The sequence below is a fragment of the Equus asinus genome, chromosome 20 (assembly GCF_041296235.1).
Source record: "Equus asinus isolate D_3611 breed Donkey chromosome 20, EquAss-T2T_v2, whole genome shotgun sequence".
NCBI lineage: Eukaryota > Metazoa > Chordata > Mammalia > Perissodactyla > Equidae > Equus > Equus asinus.
In genome coordinates, this window is record NC_091809.1 from 97,288,021 (window position 1) to 97,303,553 (window position 15,533).

The following is a 15,533-nucleotide window of genomic DNA, read 5'->3' on the forward strand; positions in this document are numbered from 1 at the left end:
TAAAGATCAGGGGCCGTCTGGGCCTGGCAGGGAACTGCCCACGTGTCCAGGCACATTCACGGTATGGACGGAGCATGGAAGCTGGCTGACTCCCCTCTCTGCTTCCAGCCCCAGGGCTTGGGAGGGTAGTGGCCATGTGAAAACAGCAGATGTTCCACAACAGCAGCCTTTCACTCATTCCTTCATCCTCAGTTTGCCTTCATTAAGCACTTTCTATGCCCTTGGCCTTGGGTCCCATTGTTTCTAAAAGAAACGGAAAAATATAGGATAGTGTTAGATATGTAGACGCAGGAGTCAGGTTGCTGGGGTTTAAGTCCAGGCTTCACCACTTACAAGCTGTTGACCTTGAAAATTTTGTCTCCTTTCTTTCTGCCTTGACTGTAAAATGGGAATATAAAAGTTGTATCTACTTCATGAGACTATTGTAAAGACCGTTATGATACATGTTAAAGCTCTTCGAATCGTTCCTGGAAAGCTGTAAATGCTCCACAAATGTCAGTATATTCTATGGTCTGAAGGTTTGTGTCTCCTCAAAATTCCTCTGTTGAAAACCTAATGCCCCAGCAATAAGATTAGGAGGTGGGGCGTTTGGGAGGTGTTTAGGTGGTGAGGGCAGAGCCATCATGAATGGAATGAGTGTCCTTATAAAAAGAGGCCCAGGGAAGCTCCCTACTCCTTCTGCTGTGTAAGGTTCTAACAAAAAGCAGCCGACTACGAGGAAGCAGACCTTCATCAGACGTCAAATCTGCCAGGGCCACGGTCTTGGACGTCTCAGCCTCCAGAACGGTGAGAAATAAGTGTTTGTTGTGATAAGCTGCCCCGTTTATGGTAGTTTTGTTATAGCAGCCTGAATGGACTAAGACAGTAGAGAAAGATAAAGCCATTTGATCAATGTGGTACACGCAGGATTGATGGAATGATGTACCAGATTCTGTGAGGGCGTGGAAGGAGTGTCTGGATGAGCTCATAGAGGTGGTTGTGGCTGGACCGAGTCTTGAAGACTCATCAGGAAAGCGTACAGCGTATTCAGAGAACTGGAGATGGTTCAACACTGCTGGAGCAAGGGAGGAAAGGTTGGCAGGGCACATTACAGGAGGCCTTGAATGCCATGCCAAGACATTTGGTATTAGGTAATGTTGTGAAGATGATTCTGGAATCGTCTCTGGGAGCTAAAATGCCATGTCATTATTCATTTGCCTTGGAAATGTTCTCTTGTCAAGAAGGTAGAATTATAGTTTGTTTATTTTTAACAAAATTGATTTTTTTCAAACCTCCCATCCTCTTTGCCAATAAACTATTGTGCCACTGATGCTCTTCATAAGCCAGTGCCTGTGCTAGCTGGAGTGTAATAATTGTTTTTCCTCATGGACTGACTGAAGCCTTGGTCTATGAGGCAGGAGCTCAGGTTCAAATTAAATGGCATTTGTCCTTATTTAGGTCCACCTGTTCTGAATATTTACAAAGCTGGAAAAAAAACAAGTGAACAAGTGGACAATCTGTGGTGGTCTTAGACTGAGGGAGAAATCCTTCTCGAAGAGGTAAGCGTGCGTCTACATATGTACCCCTCCCAGGAGTCTTTCTGGGCCTAGAGGTATCTTCAAGGAGCGTTTTTAAGTGACCTCATCAGCATCCTTTCCATTTTCACCAGGCAGTGATCTTTTCTCCTAGTCCAGGGGGCACGTTCCCAAAACAATGCAAGCTGGAGAGTCACACGCATGCATTTAGGAGTACATAGGCTTTAGTGACAAGAGACCTGGGCTTGGTCCCAGCTCTGGGCCTTGTCTCCTCATAAAAAAATGGGCATCACAATCTTGCTTATCCACCTGCTTGGGTGGGTGCACATCGGAAGTACAATGAGATTGCGCTTCTACGAGAAGCATAAGCTTGGGAGGGAAAACGGACGGGGCTGGTGTGTGCAGGCTGAGCATGAGGGGCCTGTAGAACATAGAGAGGGGGAAAGTCCCGTAGTTGGTTGGATACGCCGTTAGGAACCTATAATAATCGTCACGACATACTTGTTATAAAGCTCACCCAAAATCTAGCCCTTGGAAGACCTTGATGCTGAGCTGTAAGACAGTGGCAGCAGGAAAGTGAAGCCATTGCTCCAAACATACCTGCTCAAACCGTCCTACAGGGGCGCCACACCAAATTCTCCATTGTTGATTCAGCCCAAATTCAACCATCTGTATACCTTATGAGGAAGTAGAGAGCAGCAGAAATCTGGCACGCTGTATGTGAAATCTCTGCTTAGACAGCACGTTTAGATATTAAATGTTGAAAGAAAAATATGACCTGCCATAAATTCTCGTTACACACGCTATTGCCTTAATAATACAAGTACAGATAGGCCCATAAAGAATTTTCTGATTTGTCGTCAGTATTTAGTTTCATCTTTTGATTTATTAACTTTTTCTTTTTTCATGTGTACTTATGGTAAACATTATAGAAAATATCGATAATTTTTTTGAAAAAGAGGAGAAGAAAAATCACCATAAATCTTACCATCCAAAGAGTACATCCTTCAAGCTTTCTTTCTTTTTTAAAATTAAATTTTAATTTCTAAGTAATACACACAGAAATTTACACATCTACACATTTACAGAAAAGTTTATGATAAAAAGCAACTTGGCTCCATCTCAACATCCTCATACTGTCCCACTTCCCAGAGAGAACACATTTTAGTGGATTCTGCTTCCTGTGGTGGTTGCCTCCATAACTCATGATCTGTGCTGTCCAATATGCTGGCCACTGGCCATATACAGCTCTTTAAATTAAAATCAATTAAAATGAAATAAAAATAAAAATTCAGTTCTCGGTCTCACTAACTACACTCAAGTGCTCAATGGCACACGTGTTTAGAAGCTGCCATAATGGACAGAGCAGATAGAGATCATTTCCATCATCCCAGAAACTTTTATTAAACAGTGCATTCCAGATAAAAATATGATTTTACCTTTATCTCTTGGTTTATCAATTTTAGATAGTATCAACGGCCTTAATTCTGATTCTATTCAGATTTATTTTATACACTTTTAGACAAATTAAAACAACATACAGAAAAGCATATCTGTCAGAAACCTAAATCTTAATGACTTATCACAAAGTAATTCATGTAACTGCCCCCCAGAGCGATAAATAGAATCGTATGAGGAACCCAAACTCCGTCTTCTGCTTGCCCCTGGTTACTAACTCCTGTCTCAATATCTCAACTTCTATCGCCAAAAGTTGGTTTTGCCTGTTTGCAATCGTTAGTATCTGGCTTCTTTCATGCAAACTATGAATGTGGGATTCACCCATATTGTGTGAAGGAGAATTCATTCACTGGAACAGTTTCCCTGCATAGTTTGCATCATACAAATATAATATGAATAGTAGAATGATCTGTTCTACTATTAGAGACATTTGAGCTGTTTCCAGTTAGAGGCTGTTATGAATGATGCAGATGTGAACATTCTTGGACGTATCTTTGGACATGCGTGCATACGCCTTTCTGTTGGGTATAAATGGAGGATGGAATTGCTGGGTCATAGGTCATCAGCTTTGGTAGCTCTTCCTAAAGGGGCTGTCCCCGTGTACCCCCAGCAGTGTTTGAGAGCGTCCACCGTTGCTCCACATCCACACTAACTCTGAATACTCTAACAATTACATCGTTATGTTTTAAATTTGCGTTTCTCGGATAACTAATGAAATTTAACATCTTTTTGATATCTACTGACTGTTTGGATATTCTCTTCTTGTTAAGTGTCTGAGTCTTTGCCTATTTTACCACTGTATTTTCTGTCTTCTTTTAAAAAATTGACTTGTAGTCATTTTTAATATTTTATAGATGTGAGCCCCCTTTCACTTATATGTGTTGACTGTATCTTCTCTCAGACCGTAGCTTGCCAATACCTTTTGAGGAAGAAAAAGTTCATAATTTTAATATAGCCCAACACACCAGTCTTTTCCTATTAGGTTAGTGCTTTGCGTGTCTTATCTAAGAAGTCTTTCTCTACCATAAGGTCATGATTACACACATTCTCATGTGTTATTTTCTAGAAGCTTGGGCATTTGCTTCTTTACTTTTACGTCTCTAACTGAGCTGCAATTTATTTTTATGTGTGATGTGAGGTAGAAATCAATTTCATTATTTTTAATATAACTAGCCAATTGGGCCCATCTCATTTATTTAAAAAACCATCCTTTCCCCATTGCATTTCAGTACCACCTTTCTCACAAGTTTCTCACACACACTCATATATATGCATATGTATATGTATACATTTATATATATGTGTACAAATACTGCTCTGTTTCTGAATTCTCTGTCCCAGGGATAGGCAAACTAAAGCCAGTTGCCTGTTTTTTGTAAGTGAACTTGTGTTGTAACACAACCGTGCTCATTCATTTATGCATTGTCATGGCTGCTTTCCTGCTACAACAGCAGAGTTGAGTTGTTGTGACCACCATGTGACTTGCAAAGCCTGAAGTATTCAGTATCTGCCCTTTTCAGAAAAAAGCATATATGACCCCTGCATTCTGTTCCTTTTTTTTTCTTAATTATTCTTGCACAAATACTGTACTGTCTTAATTACTGTCCCTTTACAATCAATCTTGATTTTTGATAGAGTAAGCCTTCCAAAGGCTTACTCTATCTCTTTTTGTTTTGCTGAGGTAAGATCTGTGCAGGTCTTCCTCTGTTTTGTATGTGGGATGCCGCCACAGCATGGCTTGATGAGCAGTGTGCAGGTCTGGCCCAGGATCCAAACCCATGAACCCCGGGCTGCCAAAGCAGAGCACGCAAACAACCACAATGCCACCAGGCCAACCCCAGACATACTTTGATTATAAAAATATTTTTACACAAATTGCACAGAAGGTTTTGTAACTTGTTTTATAATTACTTAATATATAGTGGAAATCTTCCCATGATATTAACCATTCTTCTATAGCATTATTTTTAATGACTTCATTGTATTCAATTATATAGACAAACTATCATTTATTTAACCAAATACATTGCTTGGCTGTATGTCTTTCTTATTTTCCTATCATTAAACTGTAAATTGCTTTTTTAGCTTGTTCATGTTCTTTCACTAAATAATGCCATTTATGGGAATTGATCCAAAGTAAATGATCTTAAATGAAAAAAATATGCGTCAAGATGTTGATCACAGAATTGTTTATAATCATGAAAAACTGGAAAAAACCAATTCACTGACACTTGGTAAATGGCCAATTATGGTACTTTCACATCTTAGAATATTATACAAATGTTTAAAACAATGGAGGAGACCGGAAATTATTATGGAATATTTTATGCAATGAAGTGTGTGTACTTTTGAGTTATGAGTATTAAAATACAGCCTTTAGGAAATGTCTAGAAGTGTATACACCAAATTTAAGTTAGTTAATCGTAGGGGGTGGTATTTATGAAGGGAGGGGAGAGAAAGAACTGTATTTGCTTTGTCTTACTTGAATATCTGAACTTATTGTAAAAATGTTTTTAAATCATTTTTTAAGATAGACTGCATGAAGCATGAAATGGTAAAATGACAATGCCCTAAGGAAAAGACAAGCCTTCTGTAAAAAGCAGCACTAAACAGTTTTATCAAGTGCATAAACAGAGACTAAGATTAAATAAGGGAGACTGTAACGTCCCAGCTTGGCAGAAGAACATAGCACAAGAGCACGGAACCCACAGAGGGGGACCCCAGGTAGACCAGAATTATTCCCTTAGGCACTATTCCCACTATTCCGAATCCTAAATGCTAGCTCAGCGGGGAACGTGAACTGGAGGCTGTGAGTCCTCAGAGACGGGTGCGTGCAATCTGAGTGAGCTGCACGAGGCTCTCATTTCAGGGTGTGGGCTCAAGGTGATCCTGGAGGAGATCGAATACGGTTCCGAAAAATGAGCAACTTAGGGCTTTCTTGTGAGTGTCTTGCGGGGACTGTAAAAACAGACTACAGTCTGGTGGATGGAATGGAATTTTTCTCTGAAGAGGGTAAATATCCCAATAGCCAAGCATCCTTGGGAAATGTCCATGAGGTGGGTCTCTGGAGTAGTGGCGGGAGGAACATCTCCCTTCCCTCTCACACTGTACCAGCGAGGTGCAGCTGAGCCCAGACACTGAGGGAGGGCTATAGAAATTTTGGTGGCAGCTGTGACCCATCTCTGGCCATGCGGAGGCAGGTGGGATGGAGCAGAAACGTTACATAGTTAGTGGTAGCAGCAGTAACAGAGCAGAAAGGCTGCTCCTACAGCAGCTGACATCCACATCTGGAGGCAGTGTTTGCAGAACCAGACCTCTGACCTCACAGGGCTCGTGTCCGATTGCCAGCACCAGTATGAAAAACACCGATGCCCGGGTCTTGCTCCAAACCAGTTCAATCAGAATGTCTAGGGGTGCAGCCCGCGCACCTGTTCGTTTCAAATCTCCCCAGGGGATTCTAAGACTCGGCCTGGTTTGAGGACCACTGCTCTAGGATCAACACTTTCCCACACCCTTGGGTGTTGGATTCTCATGATTGCATCGAATGTGGATTGTGCCACCCTGCAGAATAATGGTGGGTAAGAGTCTCATTCATCAACAACAGGCCACAGAGTCCTACGAAATGACTCCATTAGCCCTGGCAAGATGCCAGCCCTTCTCTTCCCTCTTTGTCAGAAAACTAATGAGACCATTTATTGGAAAGTAGAAAGCGAATGGAGATGTTTTGTAGTGTTGTGCGTCCAACGACACATTCTGCTACACTTAGGCTTCCGTCTGGGAGGAGCGAGCGAAAGGACCCCAGTATGTGCCAGGCATTCTTTCCATATGTTCTCTTAATTTTCACAAAACACTCTGCAGAATAGGTATCACTAATAGCTCCTTTTTACAGAGAATGAAACTGAGACGTAAAATGGTTAAGAAATTTGACCAAAATTACATAGATAGTATAGCGGCCGAGTGGGGATTTGGGCAAGGTTTATCCAGCTCCAAAGTTTCTCTCTTGTCTTTCTCTTCATTGTAACACCCCCCTCTCTCGTTCACCATTGCACATAAAACACTTATAATAATACCTGGCAAAGAGCAAATGCTCTGTAAATATTAGCAATTCCTCCCGGGTTTTACTACTTGGGCGACAAATCCTGAATTGCAGTAACTCAACTTTTTGTTGGAGAAAAATATAGAAGCCTAGAAGTTGTGACTGGGTGAAGAAAATTCCCCAGTCTATGGCTGAAATCCTTATTCTGAGGGTGTAACATTCTGTTAAATCCATTTATAGAAAACAAAAGATTGAGATTCAGCTTTGCTAAAACAGAATGTATATAATGGGTTAAGTGCTTTAAAAATGCAAAGCGGGTTCCAGAACTTATTGAACTCTTTTCTTAATTAAGCAAATCCTTTATCCAGCAAAGGACGTGAATGTTCACGAGTTTCAGGTGATCTGAGTGATTTCCGCTCTTGGTGGCTCAGGAAGCGAGAGGACCACTCCTCGGTAGGCATGTGCGCTCCTCTGAGGCTCCGCAAAGGGAAGAAAGAGCAGGTGAGAGCAAGTCTGAAATGTGGCAGGAAGTGAGAAGTCTACGTAAGAACCATCTCAGGCTTGGCACCATGTTACAGCAAAGCACGGACCCTCCTGGGGGTGGGGTGGGGGGCAGCGAGGGTCTCTCCCATCACTCCTGAATTCTCTTTCCTTTAGAGGGGCTCCCATTTAGCTCCAACTGTCACCACCAACCTCCTGGGGACGCTTCTCACCGTCTTTGAAGACGGGTCTTGCAGAAACGGAAATTTCTTTTAAGACAGTCTGACTTCCCAAAGAAACTTTACTAAATAACGAGAACAGAAAGGGAAAAATTATAGAAAGTGCAAGCGACATGCAGATACATCTTCAAAATGATGTTTTATATTTGTTCCTTTTGTTCCATTGTAAGTGTCTTCTGGTTCCAAAGGGTTGCTTCATGTCACATGTCCTGCATGTCTTCGTTCCTTTGCATATGCCATACCCAAACCTGTCTCCTAGACATCCTTGACACTTAGGGAAGATGACCTACTTCCTCTCCAGCACTCCCTTTAATCTAGTCTCTGGTCTGAGGGCATGGCCTTCCTGCTAATGAGCGGCTTCTGATGGTTGACACACACACAGAAGAAACTTACTCCTCAGATGAGAATCCTGTTTCTTATCACAAAGGTAAGCTTTTTCTATTTAGATTCTAATGGAAGATCTCAAACACTGAACAATAACCGCTCTACTAGACACAGAGTTACAGAAATATCATTTTTTTTGATAGAGGTATCATGAGCATGGCAAAGATTCTCTTTTTTGCTGATTCAGTTCCTGGTGGTGTATAATCACACTCTCATTCCTTATAAAGTACCTTATAATAATAAGGTCCCATTGCCAGTGGGCCCCGTCACATTATAGAGTGTCAGCCATTAGCTAGGCGGGCGAGAGGGGGTGGTTCTTTATTTGTGATTTATACATTCCTCAGAAGATAAGTTCTCTGGGATTTTGATCAAGAATTCCACACTCTCAGTAGTGCCATCTCCACAGGCAAACATCACAGGCAGCTCTGGAGGCAGGAGGAGTTATTTGTTCGTACCAGGAATGTGTTTTCACGTGCTCCATAAGCTCAGATAGCAAAGGGGCTGTCATTAAGGGTAATAGGAGAGAGTATCTGCTTACGTCTGGCAATGTCACGCTAGAACACAGGTAGCCATGGCTTCTGTGAAACAATAGCATAAAATGGCAGCAGAAGATAGTCTGTGATTGAAATACAGCTGGAGCAGGTGTAAATAAAGAGGACCGAGACCAAAATGAATTGCAAAGAAACTAAAAATTCAGTGGCAGAATTCACATCTACACCGGGAGGGCTTACAAGTCGAAGCAGCATTGCACAAAATCAGATCAGTGAAGTGGAGAATGAATAGCAGGAGGTCGCCCAGAATTCAGAGAAAAAACCCAAAGAGATACAAACAAAAGTAGAGAAAAAAGATCCAATCTAAGAATTACAGTTTTGGTTAAAAACAATTTAGGGGGCCAGCCTGGTGTTGTAGTGGTTGAGTTTGTGCACTCCACTTCAGTGACCTTGGGTTCGCTGGTTCGGATCCTGGCGACATGGCACGGCTAGGCAAGCCATGCCGTGGCAGGCATCCTACACACGAAGTAGAGGAAGATGGGCACAGATGTTAGCTCAGGGCCAATCTTCCTCAGCAAAAGGAGGAAGATTGGCAGCAGATGTTAGCTCAGGGATAATCTTCCTCAAAAAAAAAAAAAAACCCACAAAAACAAACTTAGAATGGAGACAATAATCAAAGACACCTTGAAGAAAACTTTCCTGAGAACTTTATATTTTTTAAATAAACTTCTGATTTTGAATAATTTTACATTTATGGAAAAGTTGCAAACACAGATTTCCTGTAGGCCCCTTACCCAGTTTCCTCTAATGTTAGCCTCTTCCGTAACCATGGCGCATTTGTCAAAGCTATGTAATCAGCCTTGGTGCATGACAATCAACCAAACTACAGCCTTTATGCAGATTCCACCAGGTTTTTCACTAATGTTTTTGACTATTCCAGGATCCAATCCAGGATACCACATTACGTTTAGCCTTTATATTTTTATGAAGATGGAATTGCAGTGGGAGACCATAGCGCTGAAGTGTCCATTCGAGCTGCTCAGACATCACTCCTCACACCCCCACCTGTCTCACTCCCAACTTCCCTGGCCTCTGACTTTTAATTCCTCCTGAGTTTTCTCCTTGCCCCTCAGATTTGACGCACACTGTGACCTTGGAACTTCTATCAATAATGACTTTATTCTCCGTATGCACTGTATGGCCTCAAGGGCCCCGGGGAATGCCCCTCTCAGCTCCCCCGCTCTATTCCAGCACGCGTGCTGCCTCCCTGGGGCACCATCACCGCAGCCTCCCAGGAGACAAGGTCAAAAACCAGTTATCATGAATTTCTCTGCTGCTGTGTATCCTGGCTCAAAAGATGATTTTGGTCTGGAGAAATCAAAGGAAAAATGAAAAATCAAAACCATTTCTGGTTGCACACAACTCAATATGCCTCCCTCTTTCCCTTGATAAATGGCAGACTTTTGAGAATGTCATTATTCCAGTTTCACAAAAGAAGAAAGCTTTTCATGGCTGGGTTTGGGGGAGTTCTCTGCTGGATATCGTCCTGTGAGTCCATGCAGCCTGGCATGGGACCCTCTACCCTGCAGAGCTGGAAACCTCCACCATCAGCTTTCTAGAGCGGATCATGCAGGAATGCCCACTCACGCTAAGGAGATCTCTAAGAAGTGCGAATAAAAGCAGAACACTGTCTCATTTATCTTTAATTTGTAACGAGCAATTCATTTATTATTAATTTAAATTAATTAAATTAATTTATAATTAATTTATTTATTCATCTAGAATGAGCAATACACTTGACAGGCAAATCTGTCGTTGTGCAGGCCTGATCAGCCAGCTCCGCCAGAGCCAGACTAGCAGACAGGGGCTTAGTGAGTAGGGGAGTGGAACAAGCAAGTTATGGACGTTGAAAATTGAATGTCATTGGGTCCTGAAAAGCTGGTGCTCCCATTTCCTCTGTCAGCACAGGCCTGTCTGGTCTCGGGCACGTCCCCGGCCTGGCCAGGCACTCTGCTCTGGGCACTGTTTGGATGGTGCTTCTCTCTGTGCTTCAACAGCTGGCCAATCCTTTGGCTCATGTATACATAATTTAGGTGTGACTATAATTTTTTCCACTCTTGTCCAGATCTGGGAGTCATTCTGGCTCTGTGAGCTGATGATGGTTATGACCAACCATACGGGAATCTGTATTTTAACCTCCAAAGACTCACTCACTTCCAAGTCCCATGTGTGCATGTGTGTGTGTATGTGTGTGTGTATTTATGTGTGTTACTCACTGTCATGTGTTCTGTCTACGTTCCCTTGAATGTAGCTCTCCTTGACCCCAGAAAAGTTGGGAGGACCTCAAACAGAACAGCAAGGGCCTCCCCCTGCCCCCACCACCGACCTGCCAGGCCTGAGCAAGGCAATAGACACAGCAAAGACCCAAACAGACCCAGTCCCTGGCTTCGTGGAGCCTGTGGTCTGGTGGGGATACCGCCATTAATAAAATAACCATGCAGATCACCGTTAGAAACTTCATGAATGCTGTAAAGGGCAGAACAGGGAGTCACAGGCCCCTCATGAGAAACCTGCTGCAGTTCCTGGGGCTGGTAGAGTTTTCTTGAGAGAGTCATACTTGAGCTGGTATTTAAAGCTTGAATAAAAATTAACTAGAGGAAATGGGGAGGAGAGAGAGCTGGGCATCTTCCAGACGCACTCTCCACTCTTCTGCATCCTGCTCTCAGGCCCTGAAGGCTGACTGCCTGGGCATACATCTGTAGCTCCCCTGCCATCTCTGGATCTCTGTTGGGGAGTGTTAGCTGCCTAGGGAATCATGGGAGTGAGTAGTGCGAGGTCAGGGTGTGCACTCCCTGTCCTCTACCCTGTGGAGTTGCTCTGGTTGGCTGGGTCCTTTAAGGAAAAGTCACTATTCCCACGCTCTCTCTCCAGTAGTACTGACCCGGACACCAGGCTTTAGAGCTCTGCTCCTGCTCCAGCTGCACCACTGCCCATGGGGTAAGAGGCCCTGCACCTCACACCTGTGCCTCCGCTTTGTGTGCCTGCACCCCAACTCTGGTCCAGAGTGGGGACTGGACCAGCAGCGTTCTTAGCCCTAGGCTGAGGGGTTGGCCAGAGGGTATGCAATGTGCATGTGGTGGGTCCTGGGGGTAGCGTGGGCGTGGGGCTTGGGGTCCGCCTGTGTGACTGATATCACAGGTGATTACCAGCGGAGGTAGGGGTGGGAAGAGAAGGGGGTGTGCTGTGACCGGGGGCCTAGGGCCCAGAGGTTTCCCTTCTGCTACAGAACTTCCCTTTCCCCACAGAATATTGAGTAGTCAGAGCCTTCTGAATTCAAACTCAGTCTTCCAGGTTGTTCTGAAGGTTTATTTGCCTAGAGCAACAGATAGTCTATACTTCATTTAGCAGTTTGTTAGTTTCAGTTATAACTTTCATTTATTTAGACACATGGTTTGGGAGGTCTCCAAGCGTTCTCTCGTCCTGGGCCCACAGATGTGTGGGATGAGCCTGCCTTCCGGTAACCACTCCCTCCCTCATCCCTCATCCCTTTGGGCCTAGAGGTAGGATACCCCAGGCTACTGCGCAAGCCCCTGTGCGGCCCCTACACCCACGCCTTTGTGAAAGGCCCTCTGCGGCAGACCGTCCTTGAGCTACACTTGTGAGTGGGCCGTCTGTTTCCTGTCGGGACCCTGACTGGTTCAGCAGGCTTTTCAGAAAAAGCTGCCTCCCCAAAAAAACACACACACACAATTTTTTAACTTATACTTTTCAGTTCTTCTGCAAGCCATCAGTTGCAGGAAGCAAGGTGGAGAGAGATGCTGAAAGATGCAGGAGGGCTGGGGGTTATTGTGGCTGTTAAATCAAAGTACGTGTGTGTGTGTATGTGTGTGTACATGGGGAGGAGGTGTGGTGTCTCAGCTCACGTGGTGCTTTCCCTCCGAGCGCTCCCAACAGCGTGTGCACCCAATGCTCTCTGCAGGGTCTGGCTGGCGTGCGCTAACCCCTGGTGTCTACAGATGCCCTGTGAGCCAGGCTGCCTCCCCTTGCATAACAAGGAGAAGGCAGCGCCCTTCACTCAATCACTGAAGCCCCTCCTTGCAGGAAAACTGGACTCCTGTCCCCTCTCCCCCTCTCCTCAGGGACACTACTTCCCTACCGTGCTCACCTGGCCTCCCTCATGCCCCAAGTTCCCTAGGAAATACGGAGATGTCCCACCCCCTAAGGAGGTGCACAAAGCCAGCTCAGACGAGGTCGTGCGTACAAACGTAAGTGGGCTGTTGAACAAGCACCACTTGTGGTGTAATCAAAATGCAATTTTATTTTTGTCTCCCACAATCGGTTTGCAATTTATTCGGTAGGGATGAATTTCCCCCTGCCTTGGAAATCTCTAGCAAGCTCACAATCATGCTGCTCGCTCTCCGGGAAGAGGTATCCCCAGGTCACTTTAAATTGCAGGCACAATCTTATTTAGTAATTAGAATGTTCAGTCCCAAACTCTAACCTTAATTTAGTTTGGTGTCTTCTCCCCCTCCCCAACTTGGGCCGACGTTAGGATGGGAGACTGCATTTGGAAAGCGGAGGGTGGTGTGGCTAGCACCCCTATTGCTCCCCCATGAGCTCCCCCATTGTCTGACCTCCCATTGTCTGTCTGCAAGGAGGATAGGAAAGGGCTTACTTGAAATGTGTGGTCTCATCTGACATCATGCTCTCTCGGCCCGGGAGATGTTTGAGCTGGCTTTTTCTCTTCTGGGGTGGTCTCTCGGACTCTCTGGAGTTTCCTGTTGGACCCCTCTCACCTGAATTTTCTCTTCACCCAAGGACATGCACCTTTTTATGGGTGGTAAACTCTTTGCCCTCCAGTCAGATGTCAGGACCTCAGGCTGCCCTTCTTGAGTGTAGCCCACATGTGTTCCATGGGAAAATGCTTATCTTTGACCGGACAATCTCTAGAAGTGCGTGAGAACTGAAGGCAGCAGCCTCCCCTGGGTCCACCAGGAAAAAACCAGGTGGTCAGCTTCTTAGTCTTGCCATCCTCCCACCCAGGTGCCTCGATGTATGCAAGCGTGTGTGTAGTGTGTGTGTGAGTGCGTAGTTCTCTGGGTAGTAGAGAGGAAGCCCCTGTTTACCAGGTGAGAGGGCAGGTAGTTGGGTGCTCAGTGAGTCAGGCTCTCCCCTCCTACTTGGGGGAGGGGTGGGGAGAGAGAGCCCTGCCTGACTTTCCCCACAGCATCCTTCCTCACAAACTTCTGTCTCTCAAAAAGACTGACAGGGTTCAAGAGATAGAGAATGGTTGCCAACTATTTCTGTTGAAAATCTGCATACGGTGATTTAGCACTTCTTTTTGGAATTTCATATCTATTGCATTTTGGTATCTCCTAATTACTTGATAAGGATAGCCCAGATCCTTTCATTTTTAGTTAAACAGGAAAGAAAGGTAAATATGTGAAAGCAAAAAATAGAAGGAGAGACTCAAAGGGTTAGGGAAAGAGAGAGAAAGAGAGAACAGATCTCTCAGGATTTAGGAAGAAATACTCTTGGAACAGGTTCATGGCTGGGTGGAGCTGGATTCCACTGGAGACTTTGCTGGATCCTCATTCCAGCTCTACAAAGGGCCCTGCTCTGCCCTGGTCCAAAAGAATACAAAAGGGGAGGAAACTTTAGCGACTCAGGTTCAGGTACGAGGACAGAATCCCAGTGTTAGGGACTAAGCCGAAAAAAAAAAAAAAAGAAAGGATGAGAATCATGCTTGGAGCCACAGCAGCACCGCGTGATTTTACCTGGCCCAACAATTCTGTTCCCATGTTGAACCTTACTTACAAAAGAAAAAGGATCCATTTGGCATCAGACTTCTCGTCTGTAACACCAGAAACTAGCAGATGGTGAAATACAATATACAGACCCTCAAGAGAAAAGAACTGCAACCTCCAAATTCTGCACCCAACCAAGATATGTCCTTGTCAGATGCAAGGATTCAGGGAATATCTCACTCACCTACTCCATCTGAGAAAAATACCCGAGAAGCAGAACAAGGACCGCAAGATAAAGGAAGACGTGCAGCGAGCCTCAGAACATACAGTTCAACCCAAACAGGTCACTCACTTAATTATTTATTCATTTTGCGGGTGTCTCTAGGGCATCTTCTGTGAGCCAGGCATGATTCTGTGCACTGGGTGGCAAAGAATCCAGGTAGTGCCCCTGCTGTCATGGGACGCACATTCTAGTGGAGGAGAGACAATAAACAAGTAAACAGAAGGGTATATGATTCAAGTAAAGATAGTTCAAGAAAGAAAACTAACCAGTCAGCAGATAGGGAGGGAGGAATAAGTTGGGGTGGGCTGCTCTTTTACGTAGGATCGTTTGCGTTTTCAGGGATGGAGCATTTGAGCAGAGACCTGAGCTAGGCGAAGGGGCAAGCCATGCAAGTATTTGGGGGAGGGAGAAGGGCTGCAAGCAGAGAAGCATCAATGCAAAGGCCAAGATGGTGTAAGTACCCAAGAAACCGCAGGAGGTGAGTGATGGGGGCCGTGGTGGGAGATGGGACTGAGGCGGGCAGGGTAAGACCAGGGAGAGCCTTGTGGACTCTGGTAATGGGTTTCACGGTCATTCTAAGAGTGAAGCAAAGCTGTTGGAAGGTTTTGATCAGAGCAGCGATGTGGTGTTTAAACTTTCCAAACGAGCAGTCTTGCTCCTGTATGGAGAACACCTCGCGGGAACCCCAGTTAGGAGGCTGATGCAGTAGTCTAAGCAGGAGGAGGCTGGTGACCTGGACTGGGTATGGGACTCGTGGAGATAGTGAGGACTGACTAGATTCAGGAAATATTCTGAAGGAAGAGCCACTTCTGTTGTTATTTATATGCGCATGCATAAAAAGGTGCATAAAAGGATGGGCAACAAAATGTTACTGATGGTTAATGTGCAAGGAGATTTGAGG

General features: G+C 44.7%; 1 long non-coding RNA gene across 4 annotated transcripts in view; it reads left to right on the forward strand.

Moving 5' to 3' along the window:
• The first annotated feature begins 11,500 nt into the window (after positions 1-11,500).
• The window catches only part of LOC139041152 (uncharacterized), a 29,873-nt gene continuing 25,840 nt past the window's right edge, over positions 11,501-15,533 (forward strand). For all 4 annotated transcript variants that reach the window (XR_011495898.1, XR_011495899.1, XR_011495901.1 and 1 more), the window contains exons 1-2: positions 11,501-11,599; positions 14,972-15,110. This is a non-coding gene — a long non-coding RNA (uncharacterized lncRNA). The remainder of the gene's footprint in view (positions 11,600-14,971; positions 15,111-15,533) is intronic.